This window comes from Rhinatrema bivittatum, chromosome 18 (assembly GCF_901001135.1).
Source record: "Rhinatrema bivittatum chromosome 18, aRhiBiv1.1, whole genome shotgun sequence".
In the NCBI taxonomy this organism is placed as follows: Eukaryota; Metazoa; Chordata; class Amphibia; order Gymnophiona; family Rhinatrematidae; genus Rhinatrema; species Rhinatrema bivittatum.
In genome coordinates, this window is record NC_042632.1 from 32,138,081 (window position 1) to 32,151,299 (window position 13,219).

Sequence of the window (13,219 nt, forward strand, 5' to 3'; positions counted from 1 at the left end):
TATTTTATTGATGTTTGGGTTTGTTTTTTTTAACATTTTTCTATGTGTTTTATTAGATGATGTTTTAGTCATCAGCTGATTTGGCATATTCTTTTTATTGGTATGGTTGATGTTTTATATTTCTTGGTTGTATTTGATGTTTAACGAGGAGTGGTGATGTTTCTTTTTTCCTATTGTTGTACTGCATAAAGAGTCTGGCTTGTTGTGTTTTCCAGTTCGGTTTTTGTCCGCACGCTTCTATTTATACTTTATGGTCTCTTTATTCTATATTTTGCGAGGGTCTGGCTGTGTTCTCCATGTGTGGCCAACGTGAGGTATTCTGCTAGCTTGTGGTTCTGTATAGAGATGTATAGCAACCTAACTGTTTTCCTAATATGAGGTATATTGATGTTTTAGGGGCCGGTGTAATATTTGCAGTGTTGCCTTTTCATGGGTAGAGTTGTTAGTGTTTGAGTCTAGCAGTTCATATTATGGTTTTGCATGATTGCTATAGGATCTGAGTACATTTTTTGCAGGGTTTTGAATTAGTAAATAATGGTACAGAGGTTTGCTGATGTTTTGCTGTTATAGCGAGATACCAGTGTTGGAATAGTATTTTTCTATGGCGAGTGGTAAGGGGGAAGTGTCCTACTTTTGCAATTCTTATGTTCTTTGTTTAGGGCACGTCTGTGAACGCAGGGTATTGTAGAACTTGAGGTGCAGGGTTTATATTGGGAATCCTCTCCTATCCTGTATAGGCCCCGGACTTCACTCCCAAAAGAAGAATTTGATTGATGCTCTTGAATTACCGAGTGGTTGAAACTGCTGAGAGGTTTCTTTGTTGCTTATGGGGTCTTTCTATCTAGAGATGCCACTGATATGCCCAACACTTTGCAACAGTGGTACAAAATGTTTGTAGTGGTGCCTCTTCCTTTAGGAACAAGGTTGTTCTGTTTCCATATGGATGGCGTTAAGAGGTGGGATCTTTTGGGTACCTAGCAAAGCCCCTGGTTCAGTGCACACATTCTCACTAAGTCTGGGGATATATATATATATATATGTGTATATATATGTATATATGTATATGTGTGTGTATGTATATATATATATATGTATATATATATATTTGTTTTTATAAAATTGATTTTCTCCTGGTTTTTTTTTCTCTCAAATAGTTCATATTTCAGAGTTATTTAACTGGGACACAGCTCTCCCCTTATTTTCTTCTTGGACCTCACAAGGCGCACAGCATCTGAAAGTAAGGTCCTAAAGTTATCTGTCCTGATCCACTGCAGCTTACAACATACAGAAGGAGACTTGCAAGGAAGTTGGTTTAGGCCTTTGTATGCTATTTGTACATGAGTCTGCCATTCCCTCTGTAATGCTCCGGCCGGCCGCACCTACCCTGGGTGATGCCACCATCATGTGCTGGGCCTGTCGCGCCACACCTCCCCCTGATCTTTAAAGACTCTGCGGGGGGGGAATCCTTGCCGATGCACCCCTGATGACGTGGGTGACTGGAAATTTAGCCCAAGCCTTGGTCCAGCCCAGAATCTCAGCATTAGGTCTTCTGCCTTGCCTGGAGCGCATGTTGCTATTGTTCCTGTGCTCATCTTGCTCCCTGTGACTCCTTGCCTTCCCTTGCTTTCCCTTGCCAAGCTGTCTGGTGCTTTCTGCTCTGCTCCTTGTCTCTCTACCTCCATTTGCCTTGTCCTGGTCCGCCCTTGTCCATCCTCTCCTTGTCTATTACCTGCCTGGTATTGACCACTCCTTCTGCCTGTTACCTGGTATCGATTCTGCTTCGGACACTGACCACTCTTTGATCACTGCCTACCCTGACTCTTGGCCTGGACCCGTTTACTGTCTGTTCCCTGCCAGCCCTAACCTCAGCCCGTACCTAGACTCGCTCTCTCCGACCACTCTTAAGGGACATCACCTGCCGGCCCCTGGAACCCAAGGGCTCAGCCCGTGGGGAATGGGGGCTGGTATAGGCGACGCTCCCGCTCAGTCCCAGCAAGGCGGTGTCCGTCAGCTGTCGGTGTGGGCCTGGTAAGTTCGCTTACTGACCGTAACACCCTCACCATATGCAAAATTAAGAGATGCTTGGGTACAATAGAATAGGGCATCCCTGGTGTATGTTTGGCTTTTTTGCCCATTTGGGTGAAAATCTCAGGCAAAATCTCCTGTGGGCAAACTTTGTACTTTATGGCTCCATTCTACAAAGAAGTTTTATAGGCATGCACAAATCGTTGATTGAAAATAGTTGCTGTGCGATCGGATGAACGTTTGGGCCTTATTCAATAAAAATATTTTTCATGGAATCCGTTCCATTGCAGTGGTGAGATTTTCTGCCAGGTCGCTTCCTTTTCCCCCTTGCAGCTGGAGGGGAAGATAGAGGCGGCTGCTGCTGCTGCTGCTGCTGGCCCTGACTTTGGTACCTTTTGTTTTAGAAAATTACCGTCGGTATGTCGTGTTCTTTATTGTAAGATACCAGGTCCATATTTCACCTCGTTTACTCTTTTTTACGTTCCTCTTCATTTTTTTTTTTTTTTTTACTTCCATGCTCATTTTGTTTCACTCCCTTTCTCTATCACTCTTCTTTTTTTCTCTTTGTTTTCTTTTTAATCTCTCCCTTTCCTCCTTTCTCTGTTCCTGCATCTCCCTTTCTCTTTATAATAACACAGTGAGAAATGCATATAATTTGCTGCAGATAAACCTAAAATCCCTGCAAATCCCTTGAAATAGGGAAGAGAATTAACCTCATATAACTGGATATGCGATGCGGGAAGTGGCAATTTCCCTTGCCGTGGCCCAGGAATCAAGCTGCATTTGAAGCAAGAAAGTAATTTATAACAGATAGCTTTGAGTTTTTGAGAGGGGTCGCTAACCTTTGCATTTATCCTCCTGTCTGCATATTGTTGTTACTAATTGGATGACTTCGTTCTTCCTGTATACAAGCAGCTCAGTGAAGACAGGGTCAATCTTCTCCCAGGCTTGCAGATGTCGTGGTAGAGTTTTATAAAGATTTGATACTGTGTTGGACAACAAAGCGATGTCCATGAAATCACAAATCGGATCTATGATTCGGATTTCAAAGGAGGGGGGACGAAGAGGCTGAGCAAGGGAAAAGAGGTATCAACCTGGGCAAAAGATAAGAGTTTTCTCTATTTTGTCAAGTGATGAATGGGATTAGGATGGTTTGGTGATTTGGATCTTTGGATGGTACGTGAGACTACCATATGCTAAAAGCATGTGCAGTTCAGTTTCTGTTTAGACAGTTAAATGGTTGTTCATACATACAATATGTATATCTAGTACACATACATGACTCTATATTTATTTGATTTATATTCCACCTGTCAACTGCTTCAGAGCAGATTACATTCAGGTACTGCAAGTATTTCCCTGCTCCCAGAGGGCTTACAATAAGTTTGTACCCGAGGCAATGGAGGATGAAGTGACTTGCCCAAGGTCACAAGGAGAGGCAATGGGATTTCAGCCCTGGCTTCTCTGGTTCATGCTCACTGCTCCAACAATTAGGCTACTCTTCCACCCCACTGTATATACACACAACCATATCTAGTACATGTATAGCAGACATACTCCATCTATACTATACACAACCATCTATATCTATACTATACACACTCCATCTATATCTATGCACAACCATATCTAGTACACGTATAGCAGACATACTCCATCTATACTATACACAACCATCTATATCTATACTATACACACTCCATCTATATCTATGCACAACCATATCTAGTACACGTATAGCAGACATACTCCATCTATACTATACACAACCATCTATATCTATACTATACACACTCCATCTATATCTATGCACAACCATATCTAGTACACGTATAGCAGACATACTCCATCTATACTATACACAACCATCTATATCTATACTATACACACTCCATCTATATCTATGCACAACCATATCTAGTACACGTATAGCAGACATACTCCATCTATACTATACACAACCATCTATATCTATACTATACACACTCCATCTATATCTATGCACAACCATATCTAGTACACGTATAGCAGACATACTCCATCTATACTATACACAACCATCTATATCTATACTATACACACTCCATCTATATCTATGCACAACCATATCTAGTACACGTATAGCAGACATACTCCATCTATACTATACACAACCATCTATATCTATGCACAACCATATCTAGTACATGGATAGCAGACACACTCACAAAGGGGTAGATTTTAAAAGATGCGCGTGCATGTTGTAAAATTAGGTGGCCGTGGGCGCATGTGTGAGTGCGTGCAAGGGGGTGGTGAATTTTTGCAAATTACGCGCGGCGACAAAATTGGGCCTTCCCCGTTCCCTCCCAGTCCTCTCCAATTAATGAGTGGACTGTGAGGGAACTTCCCTAACCCCCCGTGCCTAAACTCCCTCCCTCTTACTCTCTCCTCCCCACCCCCTAAACCCTTCCTAGCTATCCTATTTTTTTTTTTTTTGTTTTGCAACTTACTTCACAGCTGGAGCTGGTGCACAATGGTGCTATCCCGGCCCTCCCCCCCCCCCCCTTTGGAGAGGCCCAGCACTTGGGCACTTACCGGGGTTTACGCGTGTGGCCGGGCCCGTTTTGAAAAGTGCGCGCACACGCAAGGCCCAGCCACGCGCATAAGCCCCTGGTTTTACACGCTCATCATGCCTTTTAAAATCCAGGCGATATTATACATATATCTATATCTCTCCATATAATAGCCTCAGTGCTGTTTCTCTGTCCATGCTGCTTCCTTTGACTCCACCAGAGGGCGCTCTCAGCCATATAGCTCATGTATTGAGACTTCAGCACAAGCACTAGGCTGGACAGAGATGAGATGGACTACGCCCATCATGCAAAGTATGCATTATCTTGGCAATGTTTGCGTACAGATGAACGGTGCTTCAAGGGTGGCTGCAAACTTGCTCCACCGCACTCTGACTGTTGGAGACATCAGCATAGACTTCTTGTAACTTCTTGGAGTCAGGCTGGATAGGGGAAAAAGGGTTGATGAGGAGAAGGGGAGGGAAATAAGAAAGGCATGTGAGATGGTAAAGGGGGAGAGGGTGATATGACATGAGGGGAAGTGGGGAAGAGGAGACAGGGAAAGGAATCCTCATCTCTCCACATATGGTTTGTGGTTGCAGCTAATTGTAGATGCATAGTATTAGTCTGTGGTGATTTAACCCAGCAGTGGCCACAAGGTGACAGAATCATATTACTGTAATAAAGAATACTGTACACTTTGTGTCCACTTCTGGTACTGTAGCATCTCATGTTTTCAGGACAGATGCAACAGTGTTATCATCTACATAAGAACATAAGAAAATGCCATACTGGGTCAGACCAAGGGTCTATCAAGCCCAGCATCCTGTTTCCAATAGTGGCCAATCCAGGCCATAAGAACCTGGCAAGAACCCAAAAACTAAGTCCATCCCATGCTACTAATGTTAGTAATAGCAGTGGCTATTTTCTAAGTCAACTTAATTAATAGCAGGTAATGGACTTCTCCAAGAACTTATCCAATCCTTTTTTAAACACAGCTATGCTAACTGAACTAACCACATCCTCTGGCATCAAGTTCCAGAGTTTAATTGTGCGTTGAGTGAAGAAGAACTTTCTCCAATTAGTTTTAAATGTGTCACATGCTAACATCATAGAGTGCCCCCTAGTCCTTCTATTAGCCGAAAGAGTAAATAACCGATTCACATCTACCCATTCTAGACCTCTCATGATTTTAAACACCTCTATCATATCCCCCCTCAGTCGTCTCTTCTCCAAGCTGAAAAGTCCTAACCTCTTTAGTCTTTCCTCATATGGGAGCTGTTCCATTCCCCTTATCATTTTGGTCACCCTTCTCTGTACCTTCTCCATCGCAGTTATATCTGAATATGTTTGATAGCAGTACTGAAGAGTTTTGAAATTTTTCTCTGCTATTACTGGCAGGATGAAGAAATTCATTTGTCGATGTAGCATCAACACAAAATATTTCAGAATGAAATCGAAATATTGTAATAGGGAGTTAAAAGGTCATTTCATTTATTATTGTATCATGAATCAAAATACCATCTAAAATATTCTCTGTTGATATTTCAATGGATGTCAGCTCCTGCCCACAATATGTATATATGTCTACCGGTATGTATTAGATGGATGATGGGATCTAATAAAAGGAGCTCTCCTCCCCCCCCCCCCCCCCAAACGTTATGACAAAGGAAAAAGAGGTAGCCAACTCTAGTCCACAAGAGCCAAAAACATGATATTGACAATGAATATTCTGCACTGCCTCCATGGTATGCAAATACATTTAATACAGATCATATTGCCTTGATTTGCAAATCTACAAACAGCGACTCCTAATGAACAAAGGATTAGGAATAGACCACATTTGTGCTACCTCTGTTCCATTTCTTCAGTGTTTACCTTTCATTTAAAAACACAAATAGTGGCATAGGATTAACCATAATAACCAGTCCCCTTTTTTTTCTTGCCAAAGAAGCTATGGCATGATGTGCCTCTAAGTACCAGCTTAGCTCTGCCATGAACCTTCTTCACTTTCAGTAATCACTGTTGATTTTGAAATTGTGTGTTCCTCTGTGGTATTGCTTCTGTAGTCAGACACCATTTGGTACAATAGAAAGGGAACACAGCCCACCAAAAATAAAATAAATTCAAGAAGAGTGATTGAGGCAGAGATGATATTTTTCTAAGGTCAACGAATGCCTAAAGATGCAAGTTTTCAGGCACTTCCAAATTTGTAAACTTTAAGCATGCGTTAGTCTCATAGAAGTGCCTTCTCTACCCAACAGCTTTGTTGGTTTTCTTTCAGTGTGCTTTTACCACCCACTCTCAATAGAAGACAAGAAGGCAGAATGTTAGCAGTGAGTGAAGTCTCCCCCCACAAGAGAGGGCGGGATGAATGGAAACTACAGCCCAGCTACCAAACGATTAAGCAGATATCCTGGAAACGGGAACCACAAAAAGTTGCCAACTGCCTCCATATAATAAGGAATAGGCTAATCCAGTTCTACCTTTTCCCTATTGCCTGCATGAATTAGCAGTTCTGATTTTCTTAGAGAATCAATGGGAAAAGCAGAACTATAAATCCTTACATGCAATAGCGTAAACCCAGGCCTGGATTATCCTATTTGTTACAACATGGAAGCAGATGGTAACCCTAAAGCACAGATGAATCAGGCATCCGAAGACGAGAATATGAAGAAGACACATTACTGATGCTTTTATCTCAAGCAACAACTTAATCTATCATTAGTTTTAAGGCATATGATACACAAAAAATAGAGAAGTCACCAAAAAAACCAACAGAGCAGCTAATATATTGAAACATGAGTGGGTCAACGCATAGCTCAGTCACCGGAAATGAAAGTATTCGTCACTGAAAAACCTATGGCCACCGCATACTGCATTTATATTATAAAGTGTCATAGCAAGGGCACTTAGTGTCTTTTACAGACATGAAACCCATTAGTACACTTTTGTGGCATATAGCATGTAATCATTTTTATGCAGAATTAAATCTGTTTGGCTTTCTACACCATGGAAGCACCTTAGGAAAAACTGAAACCCCCCTGCTGAGGGTGGGCATGTGATTTTGTTACCCCCCTTCAATTTTCCAAGACCCATGATGGGCTGATTTTCTCATAATATTGCAAAGAGAAAACCCAAAGGAAAAATGGAAAATGCTTCATTGCAGGAAATGGTTCTATGTTCAGTGCCACAACAATGTGGGCGTTTTATGCCTCTAATGTGCGCTTGGTATAATTACCTCGTAATATAAATGCAATTCTTTGCCATGGCCACAGGTTGTTTTTTTTCAGTGCGGAATGTTTTCTTTTGTTTTAAAGCCTTTGATGTTTTGTGTGCAAAGTACTGCGGTTGCCGTGTTAGTCCACGTGAATCTGTGGGTCGGTAAACAAGTGGTAAGATGATGTCTTTTTTTTTTTAAAAAAAACTTTATTTTGTATAACGTTATAACATTATTGCGCAACAATATTTGTGACAATAGGAAATAGGGTAATACAGAAAACAAGAAAAATATCAGAACATCAAGAAGGAAGAGAAAGAGGCTTTAAGGCTTGCTGGTGCCGAGTTGGAGTTTCTGTCCCCCCCCCCCCCCCACTCTGAGACCTGCTGCTGACATTTTCTGGAGCCTGCGGTCCCTTTAAAAGTTGACTGGAAATAGGGTCGTCAACTTTCCCCACAGACCAGGACTGGGCACTTAAGGACCGGGAAGGGAGTGGGGGGAATGGTGCCCCTCATTTGCATACATTTTGCATAGATTTCAGATCCTGCCAGTGAAGCGCCTAAACAGTATATCTGAGTATGCATTAAAGGGCAACAAGGAGCTGACAGGCGGACGCACAGGCTCTCTTCCAGCCTCTGTGGACAATGAAGAGGGCCCCCTGCTTCCCATTTCTTATTTAGTGGCTTATTAGGAGGTGGTGATGGGCTGGCAATTGCCCAGGGTGCCAGGCCCGGGGGGGTGCGGCACCAGTGCTACATGCCACCAGTGTAGTAGAACAAGCACTCATTAGCCCCTGGGTGGCTGCTGGCTCAGCTAGCCAGTCATGTCACCCAAGGAGGCGCTACCCCTGCCCCCTCATGGCCAGCCATATTACTTGCACTACCCAGGGCACTAGGAAGCCCAGCAACAGGTCTGAAAAGAGCAAGAAGATAATAGGGGAGGCAAGGTGGGGGTGGGGGAAGACTGGGTTCAGGGGAGGGATTACTGGGCAGAAAAAGTGTCAGGAAGGGACTACAGGCAGGGACAGAGAAGGGGTTAATGCAGTACACTCTGTTTTTGTTTAACATCAGGTAAATTCCAAGTTGCTAACAGACAAGGCATGGGTCCAGAGTGAGACCTGAGGGAGGAAGGTAGGGCCTCCAAAGAAACTTCCCAGACAGCTGCAGCATTCTGCTGGACTTAAAGAGACCCTGTGACCCATTCCCTCCCTCAGTGCCCCCTTCTGTATCTCAACCCTTCTATGCTCCCCATGTGTCTATCTCTCCTTTCCTCCCCTTTTGTCTCTGTCCCATCTGTGTCTCTTTCCCCTCTCTCTTCCCTGTACCTCTGTCTGTTTCTCCACCTGTCATGGACTGGCAGGATGGAGTCAGGGACCAACCCCACAGTGGCAGTACAGGGCTGCAGCGCAGGACCGGAGCTGGTCTTCTGCCTGTCCCCCACAGGTTGAGCCTGTGGTATGGAATACAATGATGTAGACATGGGCTGGGAGCTGAGGTCATGTGCAGGCTGGACAAGGCAAGGCAGGTTAGACACTGAGGGCAGGCACAGGCTGGAAACTGGATGCAAGTACTGGCTGAGGACTGGATCTGAGGCAAAGGAGAAGAGCAAGGCTTGGGGAATAGACAAGGGATCGGACTGGGCTAGACATTGCTCAAGGAAGTTATTTCATGTCATGTAAATGATTTAAACTTAATAAAGATAAAGTGAAAAATAAATAAAATAAAAATAAAAAAAATCTATCACAACATAAAACCAAAATTAAACAAAAGGTAAAACAAGGGGGAGGGAAAAAGAAAAAAATTGAAAGGAAAATAGACTCAATAAAGAAAAAAGCATGTTTCTAGCCAGCATCCGGAAGCCCAACTCTGGCTTCCATGAAGCAGAAGAGCAGTTTCTGTCTAAAAATAATTCTCAGTTGTTCCAAATCTAAGAAAATATAATCCATACCACTTCTCCTAACCAGATATTTGCAAAGAAAAAGCTTGCTCCTATAGTGACCTGGTATAATAAAGTATGGAAATGTTTCCAGCCTTCTTGAATTGTTCAAGAGAAATTAGAAAAAAATCCAAACTTTTTGGCCCAAAAAATAACTCCTTAGCTTTATGGAAAAAAGACCACAATACCAATTTCACATCTTGTTCAAAATCAAAAGAAACTAGCAAAGTAGCCCTTTGAGAATTACTTTGCACAGGTGCATCCTTACCAGGTGAATCAGCATTCTCAGATATCTCCATAGAAACAGTGTTTTACTCCCAGTAGGCAAATAATATAATTTATTAATAGAAGGAAAAACATCATTCGAGACTGACAATCCTTGGGAGAAATATTGCATAAACAAATCTCAAGTAGAAATCTCACCAGAACAAGAAGGAAAATTCAAAATTTTTAAATTCCAGTGCTGAGAGTAGTTCTCCAAAGATTGTTTTCTTGTGTAGTAAAAAAAAAAATTGTCTTTAAAAAGTACAATGGAGACATCTTGAGAAAGTTTATCGCATTGATTTTTAACCTGTAATAATTCAGCATCCTGCTTTTTCCAAATGAACCTGGGTATCATTAGCAAGAGAGGCTACAAAGCTATTCATGGTCGCCAGCACAGACCAAATAGAGTCAAGCATTACAACCAGGGGTTTCTGAAGGAGGGCGACAGCACATCCACGGAAACACCAAGAACTTGTTTCAAAAAACTTAGTAGCCAATCTATTCACCACCTGGATCATCCCTGCAGGATTTTCATCCAGCACCTCCCATGCCCGAGAAGCAGCATCCATGCCGACCTCCCTCCCGGCCATCATCTTGTGTCAAGACTGGGAGAAGGCTGACGCTCTCCAGGCATGACGGACCTTGGTGATCCAGAGGAGGAAGTGTTATATCAAACCCCGACTGCCCCAGCTCTTCCCTGCCAGAGACAAACTACAGGGATGTCTCCCCCCACCGTGCCAGACTGTGTCCCAAAAAAAGGTAGTAAACATCTTCTGAGTCACAGAAGAGGGGTTCAGAGAGGGAAAGACCCTTACTCTCCCTTTCTGCTTTGGAGCCATGAAGTAGGTAATGCGAAGACAAACCCACTATCGAGGGCTCAGAACCACTGTTAGGGACGCTCGCTGCCATCTTGCTCCTCTGAATGATGTCTTTCTATTAGACTAACCCAATATGTCTGTGACTAGCTTTTTAGGACTGTGCTACCTTCAGCAGGTCAAGGAAGAGACAGGACAGTTGCACTGAGATTAAACAGTCAACTAGGCATGAGGTGGTCTGTATATGCCAGGAAGTCACAGGTTGCATTATAATTACAAGTCAATAAAGGGATAATGTGTGTGATGAGGGGTGGGGGATACCTGACAGAGGTGACAAAGCTATAAAACTTTACATTTCCAAGAGGCCTTTGTCTGATATTGGGTGAGAAAGCCCATGTCTTTACGTCCTTGGTCATAGTATTCTCAGCCACCATCAAACTGCTGGCACAGGTCTGGTTGGTATCTGGGGGAATTCTAACCTGATGGTGCCAATGGAGCCACCAGGTTGATACCAGCAGACTACAATTCCCCGGAAACTAACTGGGATGGTACCAGCAGGCTGATGGTGGCTAAGTACTCTCCAGTAAGTACTTAGGATGCTGGATATTGGGACAACATCCTCATTGGTTTTGGTAGCTGGGCTTGTAGTAAGACATGGGGGGGAGGAGGTGTTGAATTAAGTATGGAATTTTGTATGGTCCTCCCTCCAGGATGGAAGAAAACCAATAATTAAAACCAAAACTGACTAGGAAGAGAAGTGAAATCCTACAAGCAGTCAAGCTTCTATGGCTGACAGCTGGTATATATCTTTGCAATGCAGGAAGAAATAACTGAATAGACTGGATGAGTCAATTGGTCTTTTTCTGTGATCATCTAGTATGTTACTATGTAAGTTGTTTTTTTTCAGCCTGATTGTCTTGAAGTATTCTGACTGTGAGAATAGTAAGGGATGTCACACCAAACCTTCCAGATATTACTGGTACCTTGATATCTTTATGATTTCGACTGAGGGAGAAGAGAACCTTAAGCATTATTGCAGCTTATTCAATGCAATCTGTCCCATAATCAGACTCAAAATTGACCACTCTGTGATCTTTTACAGCTTTTATCCCTCATAGATATATATATATATATATATATATATATATATATATATATATATATATGTCCATCATGGATGGTACCAATGTATTTAATCTGACCCAAAAGACAGTGATAACTCAAAGTTCTAACTGAATCCTTAAAATCAAAGGGCTATCATTCCAAAATCATTTCCAAGAAAATTACATCCTCACTCAAATCTCCCAGGGAAAATCAAAGATGATAACCCTTAGCCAGAAAATGGAAGAAAACGTCATAGAAGATGCACAACTGCTATTTCTGGAGGATAAATCACTAAAATAAAAATGACCTACTCATCAGGTTCTATCTTTCTGGAAGCCACCTAACCTGAAACAAAAACTTACAAAAAAAATGTAGCTTATTTATTTTATTATTTATTTATTTAAAATTTTTACACGAATAAGGCAGGTATCTGCCCATCTAGGCGGTTTACAACATAATACTCATAAAATAGGACAATACAATCACATTAAATGCAGTAAATACAACTGGTCCGGTAAGTAAATCAGCAGATTGGGTTACTGAGTGTTAAATGCTTTAGTGAAGAGATATGTTTTCAGTTTTTTCTTAAATTCATTAGATTAGCTTCAAACAGAAACTCCAAAAAGATAAAATGGCACAAAAACCCTGCAAGAAACCATGATGCCAACTACGGTGGAACATTTCATAGGACAGCACATTTACTTATATTGGCAAGACCTTCAAAATGAAGAATTCACGTTCACCCTTCTCCATGTATGTAGTTAACTCCTGCTGCTCATGATCCAATGCAAATAATGCAAAGCGGGAATCTATATCTACAAAATGAGCCCAAAATTAAGGACAAGACATAGAATAACAACACATTACAGAGAAAAACCAATATGATGGCTCAGTAGGCAAACATTTCTTAAGGGAAGATCACTCCCACACAATAAGGGTACTTACAAGAACTACACAAGAATGGAAAACATTTGAAATTAAAAATGAATACTTTGAAATCAACACAAAAAGACTCAATAAAGTGGATGGACCACTAGGGTCTTTTTCTGGCGTCATTCACTATGTTACACTGGCTTGCTCACTCATTGTGTGATATAGACACATTGGAACTGTAAAGTTGTATCTGCCAGCTCTGTGTAGGCAACTCCTCCATCCCAAGCATGGGGTGGCAACTCCTCCACCCCATGCTTTTACTGAGCTGTAATTGTAGTCCACTTGGACTGCATCTTTTGATGCGATAAGCAGTACAGACATGCAAATAAATAGATAAAAATAATGTAACCTGCAACTTCCTGGCATATGTAGAC